Source organism: the organism of the source record quoted next, unplaced genomic scaffold (assembly GCF_019419815.1).
Source record: "Pyrus x bretschneideri cultivar Hongxiangsu unplaced genomic scaffold, Pyrus_bretschneideri_v1 Contig14, whole genome shotgun sequence".
Taxonomy (NCBI): Eukaryota; Viridiplantae; Streptophyta; class Magnoliopsida; order Rosales; family Rosaceae; genus Pyrus; species Pyrus x bretschneideri.
Window position 1 is genome coordinate 1829771 of NW_025999435.1, and position 22216 is coordinate 1851986.

At 35.8% G+C, this 22216-nt stretch overlaps 1 pseudogene; it reads left to right on the forward strand.

The window, feature by feature from the left end:
* The window catches only part of LOC108868169, a 63574-nt pseudogene that overhangs the window by 14564 nt on the left and 26794 nt on the right, over nucleotides 1-22216 (forward strand).

Consider the following 22216-nt stretch of genomic DNA (forward strand, 5'->3'; position numbering starts at 1 on the left):
TGGAGTTCTTCAGAATGTTGATCTTCAAACTGGTGATCCAAAGCAAACGGGGAAGGAGTTGAGGAAAAAATGAAAAGGAGGAAGAAGGGGACGCACAGATGAAATGGGGAAGGAGAAGAAGAAAGTCTGAAATTGGGGGAGAAATGAAAGCACGGTTGAAATGGGAAAGAGAGGGGTTTAAATATGGGTACTTAGTTTGCGTCCGTTAAAACCGACGCAAACGTCTGACACTTTTTTTGAAATTCACATAGCGTCGCTTTAATGAAACTCGCGTCGCTTTAATGAAACTAGCGTCGCTTTAAACCGACACAAACTTCTGATACTTTTTGAAATTCACATAGCGTCGCTTTAATGAAACTTGCGTCGCTTTTAACCGACGCCAACTTCTGACACACTTTTTGAAATTCACATAGCGTCGCTTTAATGACACTAGCGTCGGTTAAAACCGACACTAAGTCTCTCCATCCATTCAAACAAGCGGGAAATTTCCCGCCTAATATTTCAAATACTATAATTTTATATATATTAATTTTATAACCCTAAAAAATACTATAATAATTATATATATTAATGTAACAATTTTATACCCCTAAAAACTATAATAATTATATATATATTAAATTAAATTTTAAAAATTGGTGACCGTTGGATCAGTTTCAATATACATACCATTCAATTTCTTTAAGTGTTATACATACAAAATAAATAAATTTAAATCTACTTAATAAATATATATATATATATATACACACACCATTGAACTTGATGGGATACAAATTCTATGGAACTTTTCGATGGTTATAAAACGAAAAACTAATTTAAATCAATATGTCGCTTAAAAGCGACACTGGGTTTCAAAATATTTAAAAAAAACTAATTTAAATTGAAGATTGAATTCATTCATTCTATTCATATAGGGTCAAGGAATGTAGCTGTAAAAAATCATCAAAATCGGAGTTAAAATAACCGTTAAATCGTGATTTTTCGTTTATAACCGTCGAAAAGCTTTGTCCCGTTACTTGATCTCTGAATGTTTGTTTTTTGTGATTTTTTGCTGATGTGATCTTGAAGCATATGCAAACAAGTTTGATGGTTGGGATCGTTGAAATTAGTTTCGGAGAATTCGTATCCCATCAAAACAATAGATTGACTAATACTTAGAATTTATTTATACTTTCATTAAGTATAACATAAGATTTTGTGGTATCTACTTGTGTAAATATTTTAATTTGAAGATCAAATTCATTCATTGTATTCATATAGGGTCAAGGAGTGTAGCTGTAAAAAATCATCAAAATCGGAGTTAAAATAACCGTTAAATCGTGATTTTTCGTTTATAACCGTCGAAAAGCTTTGTCCCGTTACTTGATCTCTGAATGTTTGTTTTTTGTGATTTTTTGCTGACGTGATCTCGAAGCATATGCAAACAAGTTTGATGCTGGTTGGGATCGTTGAAATTAGTTTCGGAGAATTCGTATCCCGTCAAAACGATAGATTGACTAACACTTAGAGTTTATTTATACTTTCATTAAGTATAACATAAGATTTTGTGGTATCCACTTGTGTAAATATTTTAAATTGAAGATCGAATTCATTCATTCTATTCATATAGGGTCAAGGAATGTAGCTGTAAAAAATCATCAAAATCGGAGTTAAAATAACCGTTAAATCGTGATTTTTCGTTTATAACCGTCGAAAAGCTTTGTCCCGTTACTTGATCTCTGAATGTTTGTTTTTTGTGATTTTTTGCTGATGTGATCTTGAAGCATATGCAAACAAGTTTGACGGTTGGGATCGTTGAAATTAGTTTCGGAGAATTCGTATCCCATCAAAACAATAGATTGACTAATACTTAGAGTTTATTTATACTTTCATTAAGTATAACATAAGATTTTGTGGTATCTACTTGTGTAAATATTTTAATTTGAAGATCGAATTCATTCATTGTATTCATATAGGGTCAAGGAGTTTAGCTGTAAAAAAATCATCAAAATCGGAGTTAAAATAACCGTTAAATCGTGATTTTTCGTTTATAACCGTCGAAAAGCTTTGTCCCGTTACTTGATCTCTGAATGTTTGTTTTTTGTGATTTTTTGCTGACGTTATCTCGAAGCATATGCAAACAAGTTTGACGGTTGGGATCGTTGAAATTAGTTTCGGAGAATTCGTATCCCATCTAAACAATAGATTGACTAACACTTAGAGTTTATTTATACTTTCATTAAGTATAGCATAAGATTTTGTGGTATCCACTTGTGTAAATATTTTAAATTGAAGATCGAATTCATTCATTCTATTCATATAGGGTCAAGGAATGTAGCTGTAAAAAATCATCAAAATCGGAGTTAAAATAACCGTTAAATCGTGATTTTTCGTTTATAACCGTCGAAAAGCTTTGTCTCGTTACTTGATCTCTGAATGTTTGTTTTTTGTGATTTTTTGCTGATGTGATCTCGAAGCATATGCAAACAAGTTTGACGGTTGGGATCGTTGAAATTAGTTTCCGAGAATTTGTATCCCATCAAAACAATAGATTGACTAACACTTAGAGTTTATTTATACTTTCATTAAGTATAACATAAGATTTTGTGGTATCCACTTGTGTAAATATTTTAATTTGAAGATCGAATCCATTCATTGTATTCATATAGGGTCAGGAGTGTAGCTGTAAAAAATCATCAAAATCGGAGTTAAAATAACCGTTAAATCGTGATTTTTCGTTTATAACTGTCGAAATTAGTTTCATAGAATTCGTATCCAATCAAGTTCAATGGTGTGTGTGTGTATATATATATATATTAAGTAGATTTAAATTTATTTATTTTGTATGTATAACACTTAAGAAATTGAATCGTATGTATATTTAAGCCAATCCAATGATCACCAATTTTTTAAAATTTAATTTAATATATATATATATATATAATTATTATAGTTTTTAGGGATATAAAATTTAATTTAATATATATATAATTTAATATATATATATATATATATATATATACACACTTTATGTCGCTTAAAAGCGACACTAGTATTTAAAAATTATTAAAATAATGTTTACGTCGGTTTAAAAGCGACACTAGTATTTAAAAATTATTAAAATATATGTTTACGTCGGTTTAAAAGCGACATAAACATTTAATAACGCTTATAAGCGACAGTAAATCCGACGTCATGTTCAGTTAGTGTCGCAGCTGCCTAATCCGCTACTATATTAGATTAAAGCGACACCACCCTCCGACACTATAGCCCCCTTTTGTAGTAGTGACACAACCGAGCAAGAGAATGATACTTAGCCTCATAAGAACATCGATAAAAGAATGGGTTGTTTTTTAGCACTCCAAGTTATATGGTTGAGACCAAGAAACATACAAAATAAATAGTCAATTGATGAGTGTTGGAACAAACAGTCAGTTAGCATAGGAGAAATCCAAATATGATGGAGACCAACAAATAGCGAAATATAGGCATAAAAACAACCAAATTTGAAGAATGAGGAGCACTTAATAACTGAAAAAAAAAGAGGGCTTTTATGAAGGAAGATTTGTGAAAAACAAGTTCATTTGAGCAACATCAACAACATGCAATTAACAATTAAAAGGCGGAATCATGTTTATATGCACTCAAAAACAAAACTTAACCCATGAACTTCAAAGCCTAGTAGATAGGTAAACCAAGACTCAACTCAAAACAAAGTGAGTTGAGAAATCAATACCTTTGTAGATTCCTCTTTGCATAAGCAAAGGCTAATCACCCAAAGAGAGGGCCTTCATTCCTTGCATCTTAGATCCATGGATTTGGATGGATGAAAAGGTTTCTCCAAGTTCCCAAAATTGAGAACCTCTAAGTCTCCACACCAAGGCATATTGTAGAAGAAATGAGTGACCTTGAGGAAGTAAGATTGCTAGATGTTTTCCTCAAGGGTGGCCGGCCATTTCTAGAGAGAAAGGAGAGTTTGTGTTCTCATCTTTACTCCTTAGAAAACCCTTAGGATGAAATGGCTATAAAGATGTCTTTATACCACCTCACAATGGAGTGGCAAACTTGCAATTAAGCCAAGTTCACTACCCTCCTCTAAATGGCCGGCCATATGGGATTTATTGGGCTATTTGGGCATTTGTGAATCATTATTCATTAAGTTGTCATACAACTTAAGTCAATGGACTTGATGTTCGAAGCCCATTGGGCCTTAAGGTCCAAAACTATCCCGAGGTCTTTTAACGAACTTATTCGTTTGATTAATAATCATATTAATTAATCCTTGCCATAAACAATTAAACCATTTAATTATTCTTACTCATCTCCGTTGAATCTTCAATCTCTACCTTACACGGTGTACGATCCATTAGGTTCCTTTTAGCGAGGCAGTGGGCGATTCAAACTCTTTCAAATCGATTGTGAATTGAAACTTACTTTCAATTCTCCCGTTAGTGATAATACACTTTTAGGGCTTCCACAAACCATGGTTGACGCCTAGCAGCATGTCATGGTTACCCAAGCTAATCAGAAGAGGTGGAGAACCTATTCAGTTTTAGGATTACAAATGCAATACGGTCTTTCTCTAATACAATACTCTTGACCACATTGTTTGGTTTGATAGTTTATTCATGTCTACTATCCAATGTGAGTTTTGTGCTTATATGATTACCTTGAATGTGATTTGGAACATATTCCTAAATCTCATTCATACTTTGGCCAAAGATTCTTAATCATATCATAGAGTATTCTCCCTCAAACAGTTTGAAGGTTAGAGATCCCTTGTTGCGCATTCACTTGCCTCCATGGCTAAGTGGCTTAACCCCAACGATGTCGTGGACACCCTCCTGATGGAGTGACTTTGACATAATCAAAGATTAAGGACCTAACCACAAGACAACTGTGATGCCTCAGGTCAAAAGACTAATTTGCATTATCCCAACCATGAGTTCTCATGTGACATGAATATGAGAACTCTTCGTTGATCGTGTTCAGTGAACTCATTCTCTATTGAGCACCTACGTACTTGTCTTGATGTCACACACACCAATGACTCGAGACTAGTCACTCTCCCTGAGAGAAGACATAGCACGTACTGATCTTAACGGACTGTCAATGCCCAATTGACAATCCTATGATCAGGAACGTTTAGGATGTGTCAACGAAAGAATGGTCTCATGAATCTAACTTCTTTAGATCGCATTCTTTCAATCACATATTCCTTGGACTTATCGTTTAAGCATATAACATTTATATGAGACGGCTCAAACAATAATCTTTGCCCTTTACATTTAAACTACATTAGTTTGAAATGTCCGTAAAGTATCATCATATGATTGGTTTTAGGGCACATTTCCAACATTTTAGATCCAGGTCCAAAAACATAGATGATTTTTAGGAGTGAGTCCAATTACCTAATTATATGTATTTATTTTTTTAATGCTCATTTTATATTTTCTAAAAATATTAAAAATCAATTAAAATCTTCTAATATCATGAATTTTCAACCCCAAAAAATATAATTAATATCTCATAACAAAAAAATAATAATATATTAACATAAATCTATCTGCAAATCATTCTACCCTAACTCAAGTAATAAATATATGAATGTATATCATACCTATAAGTAAGATATGAAACTTAACTAAAAGGTAGAAAAAAACAAAATATATTTACAAGTAAGACACATGAATCTTACTTGATTATAAAAAAGAATTTATCACATAGGTATATAAATATAATTAACCTGTGATATAGGTTGATTATAAAAATAAAAAATAAAATCTATAAATGGGGTTTAAAAAGGGATAAAGAACAAGAAAGAACAAAAAAAAAAAAATAATAATAATCAAAGAGATAATTGGGAAGAAATTTGATTTTTATAATAAATCTTATCATTTAAGAGATAATTATTGATAACAAAATAATAAGATTTAAGGAATTAGACTTATTTTAATAAATTGGACTATTCCTACTATTGGCTCAAAAAATTGGACCTATATCAAGTTTCCCCAAAAAAAAAATTATGATGCAACACTCGGGTTGGACGAGGAAATTTAAGATTATTAAGAAATTTTAAAATGATGGAAATTGGAATGACAGAACTTTGTTTTTTGAAATTTGTATATTTTCTTATTTGGTTAACCTAAAAGAACAATGGAATTTGAATACGGAATTTATTTTTTAAAACTCTCACTCATAGAAATTTGGAAATGACACCTATTTACATAGAATTTAAACTTGGGAATTGGTAGTCCCAACTTCCAAGCTTTTTTTACCTGTGGAAATTCTAAATTTCTATATGTTTATGAATCCAAACAAGGGAATTAGTGCATGTCAATTTAAAATTTCTACTTTTGCCAAAATTTCAAGTTCATTTCCCTTATCCAAACATAGTGTAAAAGAAATGTCGACTTTAATGAAGGTGTGATAGTGAAGAAAGCCAACAAGCTATCTGTACTCCATGACATCATAAATATAACTCTCCCTCAAAGAGGACAGTAAATTGGAGGTATGAAAACCAAGCTTTTTTAGTTGGCTAATTTTCTAGAGTGTATACAATACAAGTTTGTAATGGTTCGCCTTAATTTCCATATAGTCCTTAGTTTCTTATGCACTCATTTAGGGAATGACTCTTTAAGTGACTGAATTGTTTTAGGCGTGTGAGATCAATTCATTTAGTTATTGACTTACTGTAGGAGTGTTTGACCTAGTTAATTAAGGATATTTTTTAGAGAAAAATCTGTTTTGATTTGGCCTAGGAATTAGGCGACGAAACTCAAATAACAAGGTCTGCATCTTTCGTTAAATACCTTTTGACCTAGTTAATATTCAATATTGCATCTGTGAGACAAAGGAGAGTTTTAACATATGTTAGGTTTTGAGAGCAACTAGGTGAAAGTTTTCTAAACTTAGCACTCGTGCAAATCTGTGTTTCGTAGCTTTGCTTTCGAACTGCTACTTGTGCTGTTTGTTCTTACTGTTTTACAGTAGGATTGAAACTACTGTCAGCACTGGGTCTCGATCCACCAAATTAGCAATTTCAGGGTACAAACTAGAAAAATACATGGCTTACAATCTGACATATTGTGGTACTTGAGAAGGTACTGGTATACTTGGTTTGTGAAGGACGAAGTCCAACATCGATAGAGGACCTAGAGGTCGGGCCGAACCAAGATAAAAGAGTTCGAACTCATTGCCACATGTAATACTTACTAAGAAAATAAGATAGGGTTGATTGCTAGTCGAAACACGTAGCATCAAAATACAATATAAGAACCATAATACCAGAAGACAAGCAAAAGATAGAATCCTGATTCATAATACCAGAAGACAAGCAAAAGATATAATCCTGATACACTAAAACCAAGCTCAAACAGTTTGCTCAATACCATAAATAGCTTTGTGCAGTTGGCAATCTCGAGGAAAGTGACATATGAGCAGAATCAACAAAAGAAGTTATTTTCGCACATCTTTTTTAGATTCTCAGATTCTCACATACCCCTGTTTATTTATGGTAATCAGATTGAATAAATCGAACAAAATCAGCAACCACGATTAAAAAGGGTTTGTATAAAAAGTTAAAAACAGTGTGTGAAAATCACTTCTCATCACCCGGGATGGTCGAGTAAAAACATTAGTGCTCACATATTCATGAAGAAAAGCATTCCCACATCAGTTGACGGAGAAGTCAACCAAATTGTGCAGTCGACAACTTTGACTAAGGTGAATAGAATCAACAAATCCTTGAGGTTGAGGCATGAAAACAGCAGTAGTGCCACTACCACATATCCAAGAAGAAAATCATTCTTCACACTTAGTCGCCGATTCATAAAATTTCACATTAATCATTCATATTATAATTCTGTACATAAAAATTATCAATGCAAAAACTTAATCAAAACAAAGATCATTTCAGAAATAGACAGTTCTCGTCGGTTTTATAAAATCCATCCATCTATTTTAAAATGGTTTGATGACTAAACTATTTCATATTTTATTTATTTTTTGCACATGTGATCCTTACAAATTACTTTCTAATATGAACGATTCCGATCATAATCATAATGACACATCCCCGACCTGAGTCGAGGCATGTTGGCCGACACCTGAAGATGATGTAGCCAAAAGGAAGGTGATGCATAAAAATAAGGATAAATTTAAACCAAAGTAGCATTTATTTAAGCTAATAAAGAGAGTGCGCAGTAGTGGGAAGAACCCATAAAACATAAGTAGTCAGAGCATAGATTACAGTACAACCTAAGTAGAGTAGTCGAATCTAGTTAAGGTACTTATTACACAACCGGAAATAAGCTCCTACATTTATTTATGAAGATGTCAGAACCACCATAAACCCCTCGTACGCCACAAAGAATTCAGCTAACTAAGTCCTGGAGGGGCGAAAAACAGAAGGGTGAGTGGGCAAAAGCAAAGGTTTATAAAATACAGTTATTTTCTGAACATACTAACCCTTAGTCGTCCTCTAGCCGTAAAACAAGTATAGTTTCCAGAAAATCATACGACGTATAAGTATGATATCAAACGTAAATCAACAATAATTCTAGAAATACACAAATCATGATATCTCAACCATGGCATAAAAAAAATCTAGTGCTCATCAATCTATGCTAACACACGAGTTCATGCAGAGGGATTCTAACATGACCAGGACTGGGTGTAATCATAATATACACTCTGGTACTACAATCACGTGAAGATTGGCGCTAGGCGCATCACATACGAGTCCTACTTGTCTATTGCAACCTATGATAGGACTGATCCGTGAGGTTTGATGATGGTTCTTAGTTGTTGAAGAGAGAAGGGAGACTCGGTGTGAGGGAGAGAAGAAGAAGATAGAGAGAGAGGGAAGACTTCTGATTAGACAAAAATGAGGTCTCTGATTGGGTGAGAAGAAATGGGGCAAAAGCTGATTGGTGGTGAGGTATGGTCACGTGACAAATTTTTAAAGAGAAAAAGTGATAAGATTTGGTACAATATAAAAATACATAATCCGGTTCACCTTATCAAAAACAGTATTCCCAACTCTAAATAATTAGCACACACGCGTGTACAATTTTACCCGTTGTTAACGTACTTTAACTAAACGCAATTCTTCGTTACAAATCTAATTCGGGTCTAACTCACACTCATGCATTCGTAACAACAAGTACTATTGAATTACGAAAATAGGAATAATATATAAAAGCCGAATAACTACGTCAACGCCAGGTTCCATTTTGCCAACAAGTGCATAATCGTCATTTTACACACTCGGGAAGGAAATTACATGGAAAATTAGGGACTGGTCGTCACACATAAAGTTCCGTCGATCAAACACGTAGTAAATTGGGGAAGAAATCCTTCTCATTCGTTAAAGAGTCAAGTTAATAGATAATACTTGGGAATTCACTAGTTTAATTTCTATTTATTAAGGAATGACATTACTAAATACTGGTCAGACAAGGGAAACTCTCTTAATTAAGACCCGTTGTATCACAAAAAGGTAATATTACAAAGATCAATTTTTTATACCAAATTTTATAAGTCATATGACGTGATTGTTAATGATCAGATTTAATATTATTGATTAACATCTTATTTTTGTTGTGACACATTATGTAGTTTACAAATTCAATCTAAAAATTTGATCTACTTAACACTACTCATCATGAAAATAAGAGAAATTGATAATCATGTCGTACCCCAATACAAGCATGATGAAATCAACTTGACTTAGAGTTTGAGTGACCACAGGTTCATCCACACCCAAAGCCAAAGGTTCTTCCATCATTGCATTTTTGTATGATACGGTAATGCTAAGGAGATTAAATATGTAGACTAAATTTTATAAACTAAATGACATGAAAGTTGATAATTGGATTATTATTTAAGTATTGATTAACGTGCTTATTTTTTATTAGTGACACATCATTTATTTTGCAAATTTAAGTCTCGTTTGGAAGTTATTTTCAAATGACTAAATCGCTTTTGATAGTGTCTTTTTAAAACCAATTCTTAGTAAAAGTGCAAGTGAATCCTGAAAAAAGTACTTGAAGTGCTTCTTATAAAAAGCACAAAACTGGTGCTTTTTGCAGGAAGCAATATAAGTGCTTTTGGAACCCAAAAAACCTCTTCAATTATTTTAAAAGCATTTTTAAATGAGCTCTTAGTCTACATATATAGTCTAACTAGCTTACTCAAAAAATTAGTCTACCTAGCATTCATAAAAATAAGAGAGACTAATAACTGTGTCACACCCCTATACACACAAGATGAAATTGACTTTAGAGTTTGGGTGACCGCATGTCCATCCACACCCAAAGCCGAAGGTTCTCCCATCATTGCATTTTTGCACGATACACTAATGCTAGAGATTAAATATTAGTCTAAATATTATAAACTAAATGATATGAAAGTTGATGATTGAATTATTACTTAAGTATTGATTAACGTGCTTATTTTTTATTAGTGACACATCATTTAGTTTGCAAATTTAGAACTTTTTTGGAAATGGTTTTAAAATGACTGAACTCGCTTTTGAAGAGAGTTTTTTTTTTTTTTTTTTTTTTTTTTTTAACCAATTCTTAGTAAAAGTGTAAGTGATCCTGCAAGAAGCACATAAATGGTGAATCCTAAAAGACGCACATAACTGGTGTTTTCTGCAAGAAACACATAACTGGTGTTTCTTACATGAAGCACTTTAAGTGCTTTTAGAATCTAAAAACACTTTCACCAAAAACTCATTCAATTATTTTAAAAACATTTCTAAACAAGCTCTTAGTCTACAATTTTAATCTAACTAGCATTACTAAAAAAAATTAATCTACTTGACATTATTCGTCATGAAAATAAAAGAGATTGATAACCGTGTGGCACCAAATCACACAGAAGATGAAATCAACTTGACGTTAGTGTTTGAGTGACCACGAGTCCATCCACATCCGAAGCCAAAGGTTCTCCCATCATTGCACTTTTGCACTATACGGTTTTCCAAAAATGTCCATCGGGGATATTCCCCCAACCAACAACAATTGGTCCCCCCAAATCCCTACCAGCAAACCGGCGCGTGCGTGTCAAATGAAAATCAAAATCCCCCCGGATGGAACCTGCAAAATCCGGTAGCCAGTCTAATAAGGTCCTGTTTATGAAGAAAATAGACCAGCCACCACCAGAAGAGTTTGAGACTGACAGTGAGTCTGTGAGAGTTCGAGGGTTTGGTGATTATTCAGCGGTTGGAGATATGGCTGGAGTTGGAGTTGCAGAAAGAGAAGGTGTTACTCTGCAGGAGCTAAAGAAGAAAATGGCTGAGTTTTCAAGGGAAAGAGACTAGGATCAGTTTCATAGCCTACAAATCTGCTTTTGGCTCTAGTAATTTGTACAACTTCAAAACCCTAACATCAGTTCAGTACCCATTTGTGAAATCTTAGTAAAACTTGCTTACATCCATCGTTTCTGCTTCTATGATTGTTTGTCCACATACCCATTATCTATTATTCTCCTATTTTTTATTGAGTAATGTTAGGAAGATTAAATTTATAGACAAAATTTTGTAAACTAAATGACATGTGAGTTGATGATTGAATTGTTACTTAAGCGTTAATAAACTTGTTCATTCTTGTTAGTGACACATCATTTAATTTGTAAATTTCGTCTTCCTAGTATTATCCATTTTTATTAATTTTATTTTTATCCAAAATGGTCTCTGACATTGCATAATGGTAATGAAACCCTGATTTTGTCCACTGTAAATTACTTTGGTAAGTCTATGAAAAATCTTATTAAATTGTCAGGTGAACAACCTTTGACCACCTTTTAAGAGTATTTTTGTCAAACCTTGTTATTATTGTTATTGATTTTTACTTTGGGTGGGATTTTTTGTTTGATTCTTGACATAGATACAAAAATCTCTCTTTTCTTGGTAATATTTGACATCAGTACTCTGCGTTTGTTTGAGTTTGAAAATATAATACTGAATTAATCAAGGAAATAGTAAGATCTAGTTTCTGTTCTCCAACTATACAGGAAATGATACGGATAGAAAATGTAGAAACTTTCAATTATCTTCTTGGATTTATAATTCTGGGTTTTGGTTGTTGAGTTTATATTTTCTCAGATGTTTGGTTCCCATCAATGAATTGTAACTGCAGAAAATGGAAGAACCAAAAGGGAAAAAGAAGAAAGAAGACATGTGTACAACTGATTGAATAGCTTGTCTCTCACTGTTTGTTTTTTATCATTGTTCTTTTTCATATGTGAACTCAACTACAAGAAGGGAAGAAGACCCCAAACAGAGTTGGATCAAAAGGTTATAGTAAATATAAAGATAAATGTACTGGTCATCCAATATTAATTTTAGAACAACTCCAAGTATGCATCTTGGTAAATGAGTGCCTATATTCGGGAGAAACTTTCCTACACCTCGGTACAGCACTGTGCATTGAGACAATAACGAGATGCCTTGTGGGACATTTAAAACACACGGTATCATATTATTCATTCAAGATTAGACCGTGATCCAGGTGTCGATAAGTCAATCTCTGTCTATAGATTCTGCACACAGTTAAAGATGTAGAAAAGGAGAGACCAGCAGAGAGAGCAGCGGAAAGAAAATGAGTGCAGGAAGTCATAAGTCTGTAATTCAGAGAATAGCTTAATTGATTATCTGCTATATCAATTGGTACATATATAAGTATATACATCATTGACTTTTATATAACAATTACAGGTAAGTAATTATACAATTAATGTAATACAATCAGCAAGTTTAATATGATGAAGAAGATCTTGGCTGAGTGGAGACAATTGAGGGATTGTTGTCTGGTTGACTTGTGCAACATTCTTCTGCAGATTTGGTGGAGTTATTTGTGGCTGTGATAATTTTCTTGTCATCCCCCCTCAAGCGAAATGGAACGAAGTAAAGATTGAGCTTGAAAGTAAGAAAAGAGAACCGTTTGCGGGAAAAGCATTTGGTGAAGACGTCGGCAATCTGATTGTGAGAGGAGATGTGACGAGTTTGAAGAACGCCTTGAGCAAGTAATTCACGAACAAAGTGGTAGTCAATTTCGCCTTGAGCAAGCTGCTGTTGCTGACCAAAACAAAAGGGGATTTTGATGCTGCTTGTTGCATGATTGCAACATGTAAAGGTACTGACCAAATAATAAAATAAAAAAGGGATTTGCTCAACTCTAGCTGCTTGCTGCCTTGGGCAGCAGGTGATAACCTTTAGCACGATAATTACGTGGTCTTCTCTTTTTCTGTGGCCGTGTGGTCTTGTCTGTATTTCCATGAGTGGTGTTTCAGAAGCTGTAATCAAGCCTTAGAAGCAGTAATCATTGTGCCTTCTTGCTACAATTATCGTGTATTGGGATAATTGTCGCGTATTTGTGGTTGCCTTGTAATACTTTTGTGTGCCATTACAATGGCAAATACTAGCTAGATTTTGGATGTCGGTGCAACGGATCATATGACGTATAATAAAATCTTATTTCAATCTATGACACGTCCTCGTAGAAAGTATGTGGCAACTGCCAATGGTTCTACTGTTGCTGTTGTTGGAGCAGGAATAGTGTCTCTTACACCCTCTCTTCCCTTACATAATTGTTTATTGGTTTCATCATTGTCACATCACTTATTGTTTGTACCTCAAGTCACTGAACAATTGGATTGTGTTGTATTAATGTATCCTTCATTTTGCTTGCTTCAGGATATTCAAACAAAGGAGATCATTGGGCATGGCACTAAGAGAGATAGGCTATATTATCTGGATAACGTGGTTCTTGAAAGAGCTAATTTGATTCGTGAGTCACGTAATAGTAATCTACAGAAGGTATTGTTATTGCATCATCTTTTGAGGCATGCATCGTTTGGTTATTTGAAACATATATTACCTAATTTGTTCAGTGGTATTGAAGACTCAGAATTGAAATGTGAAGTATGTATTTTAGACAAAAGTCATCGTGCTTCATTTCCTCCAAGTATGAATAAAACATCTTCTTCATTTGCATTAGTATAGTCTGATGTGTTGGGGTCTTCCCCTATTACAACTACTTCGGGAATTAAATGGTTTATTACATTTGTTGATGATTGCACTCGTATGATATGGATTTATCAGTTGAAAAATAAAAGTGATGTTAGTATGATTATTCGGTCTTTCTCTCAGATGGTGGCTACACAATATTCCTTCATTATTAAGGTTCTTCGTTATGATAACGAGGGTGAATATGTTAACTTTGAGCTTTCTTCTTTTTTCCGAGATCAAGAAATTCTCCATGAGACCACTTGTCCTTATACCCCGCAACAAAATAGGGTGGTTGAAAGGAAAAACCGTCATATTTTGGAAACTGCTCGTACATTGCTTATTGGTGCGTCCGTGAGTTTTTGGTTGGACGCTGTTACGAATGTTGTGTATGTCATCTCAGGTTGTAGAATTCCGTACTCCACTCCAAGTTCTGACAGAACATGTTCGGGTTGTCTCTACCAACACTCTTACTCCTCGAGTGGTGTTGCTTTTGTGCTCTATGGTGTGTTTTTCTTGGCTTTGCATCCCAACAGAAGGGTTATAAATGCTATCACCCTGAAACCCGCCACATGTATGTCACCATGGATGTGGCTTTCTCTGAATCTGAGTATTTTTATACTCTTGTATTCTCACCTTCCGATCCCAAGGGGTAGAGTGTTATTTGTGATCTTGATGGTGTGTTTAGGTGGTTGGAGGTCCAAGACGTGCATCTTTCAGAATGAGATGACAATACCTGTGCCAAGGGAGGAAGCAGGGTCTCGGTTGCTTCCTCATGAAGATGATATAGATGGGCAGCCACTGATTGTTGCTGAGGAAACTTGTATTGAGAGCCCTTGTGCTGCAGGTGGTGTTCAGCCAGTTGCTACCGAGGCCGAGCTAGCTTCACCGCAAGCATCTGCCGAAGCTAGTTGCCATGAGATTTATGCCGAATCTTCCCCCCTCTCTCTAGCTCGATTGTGCCATCATCCAATTGTCTTCTCTGAATATCCCTGAGGTAAGTACTAGTGATGCTCATGTAACTAATGATGTTATAAGTACATATAAACTGCCACCAAGGCAAAATCATGGTGTACCTCCTGACAGGTTCTCTCCAGAAGGACAAGTAAAGTATCCCATAACAAATTATGTGTCATGTGAAAACCTTTCACTTGAACGTCAAGCTTGGGTGAACAATGTGGAGTCAATTCAAGTGCCAATTTAGGTAGAGGAAGCTTTGAAGAGTCAAGAATGGGTGGAAGCAATGGATGAAGAGATTGCAGAAAAATAATACATGGGAAGTAATGGAGTTTCCAAAAGGGAATAAGCCAGTTGGGTGCCGATGAGTTTTTACATTTAAATACAAAGTTGACAGTTCACTGACAGGTATAAGGTGCGGTTAGTAGCAAAATGATATACTCAAACGTATGGTGTTGATTACTAGGAAACTTTTTCTCCAGTGCCTAAGATGAATACGGTACGAGTTCTTATCTTATTAGCTGCAAATTTGAATTGGCCATTAAAACAATTTGATGTAAAAAATGTGTTTCTTCATGGACATTTGGAGGAGGAAGTGTATATAGATTTTCCTCCAGGATATGGTAATGGAGGAAAAACGAGAGTGTGCCGATTGTGGAAGTCTCTTTATGGGCTAAAGCAGTCACCTCGTGCATGGTTTGGAAGATTCACTCAGACCATGAGAAAAAATGGGTATTATCAGAGTCATTCTGATCATACTATATTTGTGAAACGAAGGAACAGTAAAGTAACAGCTTTAATTATTTATGTGGATGATATGATAATAACAGGGGGTGATTCAGATGAGATTGTCAAACTATAGAAGAACCTTGCGGCCGAGTTCGAGATGAAGAGTTTGGGTGACTTAAAGTATTTTTTTAGGAGTTGAGGTTGCTCGTTCGTCCAAAGGTATTTTCTTGTCTCAAAGGAAGTATATTCTTGATTTCGTCAAAGTTATTTTCTTGTCTCAAAGGAAGTATGTTCTTGATTTGTTAAAGGAAACAGGTATGCTTGGGTGTAAACCTGTGGATACGCCTATTATGGAGAAACATCACTTAGGGATTTATCCGGATTAAGAACCAATGGATAAAGGCGGATATCAGAGGGTGGTAGGAAAACTAATTTATTTAGCTTATACCCGTCCAGATATAGCCTATGCAGTAAGTGTGGTGAGTCAATTTATGCACTCACCAAGTGTGGATCATATGGCTGCTGTTAGAGCACTTCCATCGTGTGCTCTCCCTCGAAGGACATGCCTATGAATAGTGGCAGAGAGCCCGAGCAACCAAGTCTAGTGTGTGCTGGCGATGGAGCCCGAGCGGGCCCGAGGAAGAAGCCCGGCACGAGTTGTCAACCCGAGAGCCCGAAGACAATGTGACGTGGGCTGACGTCATCCATAATATAAAATTAATAAAAATATTAAATATTAATAAAAAAAAGTAAAATTAATAAAAAAAATTGTAAAATTGTAAAATTGTAAAACCCAGGCTTCGAACTCAACGGCTCGCCGGAATTCGTCGCGCAGGTTGATGAACACCCACAGACAAATGGCAGAGATCCTCCTCCACCGCAACTGTCGCCGCACCCCCACACCGCCTTCGCCCCCACGCACTCGTGATCCTCCTCCTTCCATTGCCGCGCCCAGATCACATAATTTGGGATTTGTTTTCTGGGGAAAGAGGAGAGAGTGAGAGTTTGGTTAGGAAACGGGGAAGATCGGGACCGTTTATAGAGGCTAAGGTGGGTGGGATGGTGAAGATGGAGCAAGAAATGCGACGGTGGGGTGGTGAAGATGGAGGAAGAGAGGAGGAGGGTTTGGGTGCGTTGGGGGGTTGTGGGGGGGACACGGGTTGAAAATAAAATGTTTGGGCTTTTGGAATGGTGCCAACGCACCATGTGAAAGAGTAGAAGAAAAAATAATAATAATAATAAAAAGGGTTTTGGATTGGCATCACCATGTCAAAAGAAAAAATAAAAATAATAAAAATAATTTTTTAATAGAAAATGGTACAATGAGACCGATTAAAAATCATATCCGAAATTACAAATAAAATTATGTTATATTATTTTAAAAAAAACTAATATTTTATTGCCTATTCCCAGGGCTATTCAAGTGCAACGGTGAAGATGCAAAAAGTAGTTACTGTTCATTAAGGGCAGTTACTATTCACTAGGTGGATTAAATAGTGAATAGCCTGGGAGAGGGTTTCCCATGGAGGAAGTGCTCTTATGCATATCTTGGTGTATTTAAAGTCGGCCCCAGGGAAAGGAATCTTGTATATAAATTCTGGTCATCTAACAATTAAGGGGATCACTGATGCTGATTAGGCAGGTGATGTGACTGATAGGCGTTCTACTTCTGGATATTTTACGTTCATTGGTGGAAATTTGATTACTTGGAGAAGCAAGAAACAGAATGTGGTGTCTAGGTTTTCTGCGGAGGCCGAATTCAAAGGTATGGCGCATGGAGTGTGTGAAGTTCTTTGGTTACGTAAGTTGCTGTAGGGTATTGGTTTCAAACCAAAGGAGGCTATAGAGTTGTATTGTAACAATAAGTCGGCATAAGAAATTGCAGAGAATCTGGTACAACATGACAAAACGGAGCATATGGAGGTTGATCGATATTTCATTAAGGAAAAGCTCGAGAAGAAGATTGTGTCAATACCATTTGTGAACTTGGAAGAGCATCTTGCGGATATCCTCACTCATGCCGTGTGTAGTAGAGTTTTTGGTGACTCACTTGTCAAGTTAGGCATGTGTGACATCTATGCTCCAACTTGAGGGGAGTGTTGCGTGAGTTAGTTTAGAATAGGAATGTAAATATTGTGTAAATATTAGAGTCATTTATTAGGAATGATATTTCTTATGTCCTTTTTTAGTTTACCTTGAAGAACAAGGATTACATGTATTATATTCCCAATTATGCAATACTTGAAAATTAAGCTGTAAATTTAATTTTTTTGTAGAATTATCAGAGAGACGGGTCATACGGCCCACTTCCAACAACACCGATATTGTCCCCAACTTGATAATTACCACCTGCACAATCCGTCAGGTGTGGGGTTTTATCACAAAAGGCCTCAATGTTAGTTAGAGTGGAGTTAGGATATTTAAACTATTACTTATCTTTAAGTATGGACGATGCGAGATTCAACACGCCTCCTCATGTGGGACCCGATTAGTGGGTCACATGTGGGAGATCCACACATCGACAACCACATGGAGCCAAGGGGATCGCGTGGGGCCAAGGGGGCCCACCCATCATGTGGTTGTACAGTACGGGCCCGCTCCCTGGCTATGATACCATGTAGAATTATCAGAGAGACAGGCCATACGGCCCACTTCCAATAACACCGATATTGTCCCCAACTTGGTAATTATCACCTGCACAATCCATCAGGTGTGGGGTTTTATCAAAAAATGTCTCGATGTTAGTTAGAGTGGAGTTATGATGTTTAAACTATTACTTATCTTTAAGTATGGACAATGCGAGATTCAACACGCCCCCTCACGTGGGACCCAATTAGTGGGTCACACGTGGGAGATCCACTCATCGGCAACCACATGGAGTCAAGGGGACTCACCCTACACGCGGAGCCAAGGGGACTCACCCTACACGCGGAGCCAAGGGGACTCACCCTACACGCGGGGCCAAGGGACACATCATCATCGCGTGGGGCCAAGGGGGCCCACCCATCACGTGGCTGTACAGTACGGGCCCGTTCCCTGGCTCTGATACCATGTAGAATTATCAGAGAGATGGCCATACGGCCCACTTCCAACAACACCGATATTGTCCCCAACTTGGTAATTACCACCTGCACAATCCGTCAGGTGTGGAGTTTTATCACAAAAGGCCTCGATGTTAGCTAGAGTGGAGTTAGGATATTTAAACTATTACTTATCTTTAAGTATGGATGATGCGGGATTCAACACGCCCCCTCACGTGGGACCCAATTAGTGGCTCGCACGTGGAAAATCCACACATCGGCAACCATGTGGAGCCAATTAGTGGCTCACACGTGGAAGATCCACATATAGACGATGTGGGATTCAACACTAATAACAGTTCTCTTTAAATTTTGTCATTAATTGATAGGTTTTGGTTTTATATTATTCACTACTTTCTGGACTGTCCACAATGTCCTACGTCATCTTGGGCTATCGGGTCACAACTTCTTCCATCTAGGAAAGGATTGCATACACCCGTGGAATGTCGCTTTGCTGTCTTAGATCAACAATACAAAGTTTTGTGTAAGATCAATAATACAAAGTTTTGTGTAAGTTTCATCAGTTTGTATCTTTATCTTATTGGAAATATTGTACAAATGATATGTGAAATGATTTACTAGTGAGAACTATTGACATTTGGTGTGTATTATGTCATTAAATATGTCAACTGATTCAAGGGAAAAAAAAAAAAAAAAAAAAAAAAACCTAAAACGAAAATACGAATGTCAAATGGCCAAACAATTATTGATTTCACTGTGTTCGGGTGAAAGAACTCCAAGAATCATGAAGACTATGTTCGGGTGAAAGATTTCCAAGTCCCACTGAATTAATGTCAAGTTAGTAAGAAGGATAATAACAAAAATGTTAGATATGAGGGATTATAAATACACTAATGGATGAGATACCTTTAAACTTTCAATGTACATATGTATCTTCACTATATCGCTTTGTATATTACGTAAATGCTAAGGGGACTTTTTCACAGTGAGACTCTTCATGGACTCTCTGTCATCTTACAGTTTAACGTCAATTTATGTGTCAACATTATAAAGTATTGTATAAATAAATAAAAATGGCAAAAAGTCCGTGGAAATTCTCCTTAGCATTTTTATGTATATACTACACACTATAGGCCTTCGATGAATTATCAAGGCATAACCCAGCAAAATTACGTCTCTTCTATTTGATTTATGCCCTGCTTCTTATTCTTGTATGCACCATATGAGCATTACAAAGCATAGAAGAGAGATACGTAAATGATACTTCACAACTACGGTTACTATAATATTTTCGATTCCACAGAGATGTTTGTTCAGAACCCTGGTATTTTTTTTTTTTTTTTACACAACCCAGCAAAATTATGTCTCTTCTATTTGATTTATGCTCTGTTTCTTTTATGTTCTTTTATGCACCATATGAGCATTACAAAGGCATAGAAGAGAGATATGTAAATGATACTTCACAACTACTGTTTCTATAATACAAAGAAAAAAGGATAAAAAAAATTACATGAAAAGAAGGGGGAGATTTTTTTTTTTTTTTTTAAACCTTGACGGTACGAAAGGAGTTTTATTGATATCGAAAAAAATAGTACACCTAGTCAGGGGGACAAAAACCTAACCCCTTATTACAAGAAAAAAAAAAGGGATAAAAATACATGAAAGAAAGGGTGCACATAAACTTGACCATTCTAGAAAAAAAAACAACAAAGATACAAGGAAAAGAGAGAAAAAAAGAGGGAGGAGGGAGGGGGGGGGGGGAACATGAAACCTAACCCCTTTAAAGCCGAACTTAAAGGTCTAAACCTGCAAACCAGAACAAGGAACATCACAAGGTTAAGAAAAAAATAAAACAAGAAAGTGAGACAAACCTGTATGATGAGGTGCACATTAATTTAAGAAGTGGAAACTAGGAAAGCTAACATAGTCTAAAAAGAAGGGGAGATTTGATATGTTTTATTGAGCATCATTGTGTCTCCAATCTGTTGAGATTGTTAAGGATATCGATCCTCTGCTACATAAGTAATTCTTCCTTCTTTAATTAGTTTAATCTTAATTTCACTATTTTCTTCGATTCGAAGATTCTCCGAAGAGCATTTAAATTTGAGCTTCACTTTTCAGAATGGTTGATTTGTTGCTTACTCGTATCTTTTATTTTCTTTCAGCTTTATTGTTCTTCTATCTATTATTCAAGCTGGGGATCTTCCAATGCATTGGAAAAAGCCTATGTAAAATGTGTTGGGCTGCATGTGAGACGTATGGGTTTGCATTGGGAGATATTACTTGTTTCTTGTGGTACAAGCTAAGGAACACTAGGCGGATAGGCCGACTGCGTCACCTCACTGCCATCGCCACCGCCAATTTCCAGACATAGAACAAGGCTTCGGTTCGAGTAAAGAAAATGACATGTGGGATAACTATCATAATTTAAACGTCAGTAGAAAGCGGAAGTTATTCACCGGGAGAAGATAGGATAGGCTGCAGAGCTCTATTTACCCCTTCAATTAGGAATGTTACTCGTAGCCATCACCATGTAAGGTTAAAGTCCAGGGGAAGGTCTGTTCAGGTTGTGGGCAGGTCTCGAATGGTGAGAAGCTCTAGACGTCTTCAATTAAGCAAGGTGAGAAATATTAGAAGGCAAGCCAGAACGTCGAAGAGGAGGAGAATTGGTTGATTGTCTGTGATTCTGAAATTAGTTTGGAACTAGTATTGTATTTTGATTAGTTGAAGTTTAGATATGACGTCTAATAAAAAAATATATGAGATTGGAAATCCTCGCGTATGACGAGACTATATAAATTATAATGCACAAGTACCTCCCTCCCATCGGAGTCTAGAGACCAAATCCAACATAGGTTTTCTCATTTTCATGAAATAACGAAACTACTGGCACACCAAACTTAAAATTATTTAAGAGAAATGAAGGATGAATCTTCACATCAAAAGTCCAGATCAACGATTAAAAAAGATCAAATTTGATCTGCGATGATATATAGAACTAATTTTTTCGCTCTTTAGTTAAATTCTTTTCTCTCAGCAGAGATTTTGCTTCACTAGCCTTGCAAGACCATTTCCGAAAATATTTTGTATTATTTTCGGCTTTCTTATTGCATCTTGATAGTGTTTTGTAAAGATGGTATTTTGCATGCTAGTTTTGGAAAGGATAGAGGTCACCAAAAATGGTGATGATTGCACAGAATTTAAGAAGGGAATGTCGATTATTGGAGACTGCTACTGCGGCAGCTCACAGCGCACACACTTTTATATATGTAATTGATAGGGTTTTTGGATTGCACAGTCGACAGCCCTTATCTACATTGGAACTAGCTGACAAAATGCTCACCAACCTATTCGTACAAAGCTAATCTTAGCCCTTCATTGGAGCTTTTAATCTAAGCCTTACACTTGTAAAAAACTATCACTTAACTTAAACTAGCCGTTACATTTCAAAAGAAAATAGCCGTTGGCTTTCTTAGTCCAATGATTGTCTTTC